Below are 6000 nucleotides of genomic sequence, written 5' to 3'. Positions count from 1 at the left end.
AGGTTTAATGCTCTAGAAACCTGTGAGGCAAGCTTTTCTGTATCAGGTCACTAACCATATCCCCCTTGCCTGGCAACATAGAGGCCAGAGAAGCAGATGGAGAATTGAGGTTGTCTAGTTAGACTCCCCTGTTTGGGAGTCCCGAGAACTCCTTCCCTTTCGCAGATCTCTGCTGTAAGTTTACATTTATAAGGGATTTCTTCAATCTTCTCATTCCAGAAACCTGCTGGTCCTCTATGATGAGGTTCTTCCCTTGGAGACTTTTGTGGTTGCTGAGAAGCTCACTATATATGAAACAAGGTGAACATAGGGGACAGAGGAGAAGATTGAGGGCAGAGCTGGGAGGGGCTGACGAAGGAGGGACTTTGGCTTATTTTTGTCAAGGGAACTGAGTATCTGGGATTGGGGGAGGGGGTCATTTTTAACCCAGTTATCCAAACTGGCAGAGGTTTTTGGAGCAGCAGATCTCAGAGGTAGGAGAGCTTCCTGTCTCTAGAATTAGAGAAATAAGCTCCAGCCCCCTTTTCACAATGAATGGAAGCCACCAGCATAGTGTCTGGGGAGATGGAGAAGTCGAGCCAGTCTAGCTTCGGGATCAGAGCTTCAGCACCCAGTTAAAATAAAGCTGCTGAGGAAGGATGAGGAAGAAGAGAGGACTTCTGGTCCTGGATTAGATTCTAAGCCAGAGGGTCCTCTGAGCACGTGCATGCACACGTACACACACACACATACACACACACACACACAGTCACACACACCTTACCCCCACAGCCACATACCCACAGTCACACAAATAGTCACACACAGAGTCACACACACATGCAAGGAATTGGGCCACTCTGGGAGATTCCCTTCCTTACATATTGGCATGGGCGTGGCATTTTCATATGGTTATGTCTTTGATTGGCAAAACCCCCTATGAAATACACATGATTAAACCAATGTTATAAGTTAATTCACCCAAGAGGACACAGGTAATCAGTGGCCAGATTAAACTGATGTCTAGGTCTTTGTAAATGCAAAAATCATCCTATTCTTATTATATTGAGCTGCCTCTCACAATTTGAAATTACAGTGCAGTCTTTGTGGCCAACCTCTGCTTCTAGAATTCAGGACTAACGTCTAACCTGGTAGCTCAAGCTAAGCCCAGGTGCATGAGCAAGCGATGCCCTTGGGGGTTTCTGAAGGGACAGGAAGAAAGGGTGATTTGTGAGTCCCTTCAGGCCAGTTGGAAGGGTTCCCAACCCATCTTAACTGTTCAGATGCCCTTTTAGACATTCTGCTTCTGCAGGAAAAGTCAACAGGATCTGCACAATGGCACATGCCATGAATGTGTCTCAGGACAGGAGACAGGCTGTTTTTTCTGGTTTCATAGACTAAATCATGTCCTTGTTTCAGAAGTCCATTTATTCCACCTCTCTTCACTTGCTTGCCATTTCAACGACCTCAATCATGCAAAACAATCATTGTTGTTGAATTTCCATTTGCCAGTCTGGCACTGTACTGATCCAAGAACCCCCTACCCCCCACCCTCACCTCTCACTTGAACCCTATTTTCTGCCTTGTGGCATCTGCAAGTCAGATTGGACTCCAGACACTTGCCTAGTTAGGTGTGTGGGACTCTGGTTCTATTGGTGAATGGTTGCTGGCATAACCCCCCCCCCGCCCCCGGGGAACCAGGAGCTTAGTCCATCCGAGCTCTACACACAGAGCTTACCCACACTTTCCCTATAAATGTCTGCCTCTGAACTCTGCACGCATTTGGGAAAAATTAATTTAGAAAAATAATTGATATGGGACATATGGCATTTCTGCCCACGTTCTTCATTCCAACTCTTTGGGGATGACCAGCTCATCCTGGTTTGCCCAGAACTTCCTCAGCTTACACTGAATTCTTGTGTCTTGGGGAACCCTGGTTCCAGACAAAGCAGGGAAAACCTTATTCCCCTTCTGTCTCAGCTTCTAGTTCTCATGATAATTTCCAGGTGCCTTGGTTGGCTGTGAATGGGATGCTGCCAGGGAAGTACTAAAATAATCCACTCCAAAATTGCTCCTTTCCTTCAGACTTAAGATGGCAAAATTGATCCACTTTTTTACTTTCCTTCTCTCTGTGAAGTAAATGAATAGAAAAAGAAACAAACAACAATAGCACAATGCATAGCAAAAAGAGAGAGATTACTTTATCATAAGGCCCCCCTCTTTTTTTCTTTTTCCCTAGCCCCATAAACAAAGACTTAAAAATTTATTATTTATGGACATCTTTATTTATGTTCCCCCCTGCTTCAAATATCACTTTGGTGCTGAGCTATCTCAGTATCCAGCTCTGACTTCATTCCTGAGCTCTTGACCCTGATTCCAATTGCCTGTCATTCACTTCCATCTGGATGTGCCATTAACATTTTAATGCAGTGTACTTCAAACCTATTCTACTCAAATAATCTCTCCCTCCTATAGCTACTACCATTTCCATGGTCCGTCAGGTATGAAAAGTAGAGCCTCTTCTTTGTATGGAGCAAGATAGATAGAAAGGTGGATCAATCAGCCGTCAGGTCACTTGGAGGTCTTCCTCCACTCCATCCCCATGCACCCTTCTTCCTTTCTTTCTTGGCCACATTTGTTCACACCCTCAGAACTTTTTACTGTGATAAAACTACAATAGCTTCCAACTGCTGTCTCTATGTTCTATTCCTTCCAGTTCAAATAATCTTAAAAACTACCATTAAATTAATCTTTGTAAAGGGATACTCTGATTGGGCCACTTTATTGTTCAAAAATCGACACAACTCTCTGACCTATCGAGGTACAAAATTAATTCCTCAATCTGGCATTCAAGGCCTTCTACCCTGTCACTAACTTGCATTTACAGGTGCACCTACTGCTCTCTTATATAGGCTATACCTCTTAGCCACAGTGGGCTTTTCATTGATCCCTAAAGATGCTCCACTAACAGAGCTTTGTGCATACTCTCAATCCTTCTCAACACCTTTGCACGGTTCACATTTCCACTTATATGTCACCTGTATCCCTTGAGGTGTGGTGCATATACTCTCTCTGTATGAAATATATTCTAGTCCTTCTAAATTGATGTCATAATACACGTTTTAAATGCTTGGTACTTTGAGTGTGCCTTTCTTAGGGTACCTACTTCACTTTACCTGGCATTGTAGTTATCTGCCTCCTTGTGTTCAGGTTCTGATGAAGCATAAAGCTCATGGAGGACTAACTTCTGTAACACCTGGTTTTGCATATCACAGGTATGCAGTAAGAAGTTGATCTCTTGAGTGTTGAAAGATGGGTAGCATTCAGAAAGGAGCTAGGTATTGATGTAGTTAAAGACATGACTAAAAGTGGTCAGGACAGAGAAAAAGATAACTTACTTCAAATATGGTGAGAAGACCAGTATGGCTAGAGCAAAGGATTCTGAATAAAATATCGGAGATCAATGTTAAAAAAATAAATTGGAGTCAGATTGTAAAAGGCTAACTTGGGCTCACACCAGTCACTTAAGAGTGCAACAATCTACTATGATGTGTTGCTGGACTTTCATTTAAACTCTGTGACAGTTTCCTCTTTGAAATTTGCCAAAACTGGGTTCCTCACAAGTATATTTAGTGAGGAATAGACAGGATTTGGTTGTTGTTCCACTGTGAACTATTATTTTAGGCTCTATGACATGCAGGAACAAAATGTAGTTATCTGTCCTTTCCTTGACCTTGGATTCTGTGACCAGGAACTAATGATTGACTAAGGTGCTTAAGCTCAGTCACTGATGCTTTTAAACACCCTGTACTTTGGCAGTATGTCAGAGTCAAGCACAATTAGGATAGTCTTTTGAAAGGTAATATAATTTCAAAAAGATGTTTTTTTTTAAAATCAAAGTGAAACATAACATATGTTTAAAAAATCAAATAATGCTAAAAGACTTGTACTGAAAAACCATAGGCCACAACCCTTTTCCAGTCCTCTTTCACAGAGAACGCCACCTTCAACTTTTCTGTTACCTATTTCCACACCTCTTAATGATAAGCTTATACTGCTGTTGATTGGCTTATCAATTTTAGGTACGTTCTATTCACTTTCTATTATGATAGATATGGATTTAACTCTTTTAGACCCCACTTCTCCCTCTCATCCTCCCCCAAATTATAACCATTTAAATGAAATTATTGATAAGTGACTATATAATTTTATTATGAAAATTTTATTCATTATGAAGTTAAGTATGATTTTATTCCATTTTTAGATTAGATGTTGCATTTTGCAAAATAAAAGCAATATCTTTTTCATTTGTGTGAACTTCTATATACCTATTTTTAATCCTTATCACATATCTTTACATGTCATATAATCCATGGAAACTTTTTTTTTTTAAACTTCATCCTGGAGTTCTGTATCTTCCTGCTTCCCTCTGAGCTGGCTATTCTATCCAATAGTGAATGTTAAGTTGATGAGGGTAATTAAATATAAGAACAATTTTCAAGATTAATAAATAGAAAGCAAAGTAGCTGATGAGGTTCATATGATTAAGTAAAGGAAAATGAGTAGTCATAATGAAAAATAACTCAAATGACAATCAGAATATGAGCTCATAGCTTCGTGTTATACTTTGAGTTCATTAAGGTCCAGGTTTGTGCTATATTTTTTTCTATCTCCAGTTTCTGGCACAGAGTAGAACTTAAGATTCATCATGGACTAGATGAATATGACCAGGAGATTTGGGAGAGCAAAAGGAACTCTAATTTTGACAACCTTGGGACCTGACTCATGGAAGGCACATCTCCTTACTCTCAGCACTGGTTGGGCCATCTTTGAAGAAGCATGCTGAGTTCTGAGCCATGATTCTCTTTCCCTCCAGCTTGGACCTCAGAATAAACTATAGGCAACCAGTTGTAGAAGGTGGAAAATGGAGACATGGGGGCGAGGTGTCCTAGTGTGAGGCAGCCTGTCCCAAACTACACAACTTATGTAGGCTCTGGGGGAAAAGAAAGGTTATCTAAGAATATTGTCCAAGTTCAATTTTAGAATAATGCCAGGCATGGCTGGGCTGTAGCCTGCAGGCATAGGCATATGAGTATTATCCAGTCAGGTAAACTTCCTTGATCTCCAAGATACCTTGGAGAGGGGTGAAAGGACAGGATAGGGCAGCATGCCTATTGTCACTGCAGCAACCACCCATCCTTGGAAGCAGAGAGTGAATGAGATGACCTTTGGCAAGTAGAGAGAAATGAGGAGAAAAAGAAAAAGGAGAGGAGTACTGAATTAGGGTTCTCAGCCCCCTGCAGTGGCCAATGATTCTGTAGTAGCACTGATGAGAATTTGAGAAAAAAAAGTTCTCATCATCAAAATGTTTGAATCTGCTTCTGGCCTTCACTGTGTGGGTTCACCTTCGGGCTTCTCCTGTGCCAGGAGGGGATCTCTCCTCTTCCATTAGGTAGAGAAGAGAAGTGAGACTGGCTAGCTCATCTACTAAAGGCAGTACACTTCCTTCTCCACAGGCCAGTGGTCGGCAAACTACGGCTTGCGAGCCACATGCGGCTCTTTGGCCCCTTGAGTGTGGCTCTTCCACAAAATACCAACTTCTGCTCATGGGCCATGAAGTTTCTATCACACTGTACATGCGCGCCCGCACGTGGTATTTTGTGGAAGAGCCACACTCAAGGGGCCAAAGAGCCGCATGTGGCTCGCAAGCCGCAGTTTGCCGACCACTGCCATAGGCAAAGGTATCGAGGTACCGCATCCCTGGATATAGAGGGTGAAAACTAAGGCAGAGAGAAAGGAGAAGTAGATAGCTTTAGCTGCTCACCATATTCCCCTCTGATATGAATTTGTGCGACCACTTATAATGAGTGATGGGGCAGGGAGTGGGAAATAATGTTCAAGTAGAAGTGCTTATGATCTCACGTGTTAACTGAGTGCCTGTGACCACAGTCTGATGTGCCTGCTCATGTGTCTATGTTTGGTGTTTCTAAAATAGTCGTTTCTCTCTGTACATGGATCTGT

The sequence above is a fragment of the Myotis daubentonii genome, chromosome 10 (assembly GCF_963259705.1).
Source record: "Myotis daubentonii chromosome 10, mMyoDau2.1, whole genome shotgun sequence".
Taxonomy (NCBI): Eukaryota; Metazoa; Chordata; class Mammalia; order Chiroptera; family Vespertilionidae; genus Myotis; species Myotis daubentonii.
The sequence above is the reverse complement of the archived record's forward strand: the minus strand, read 5'-3'. Positions refer to the sequence as shown.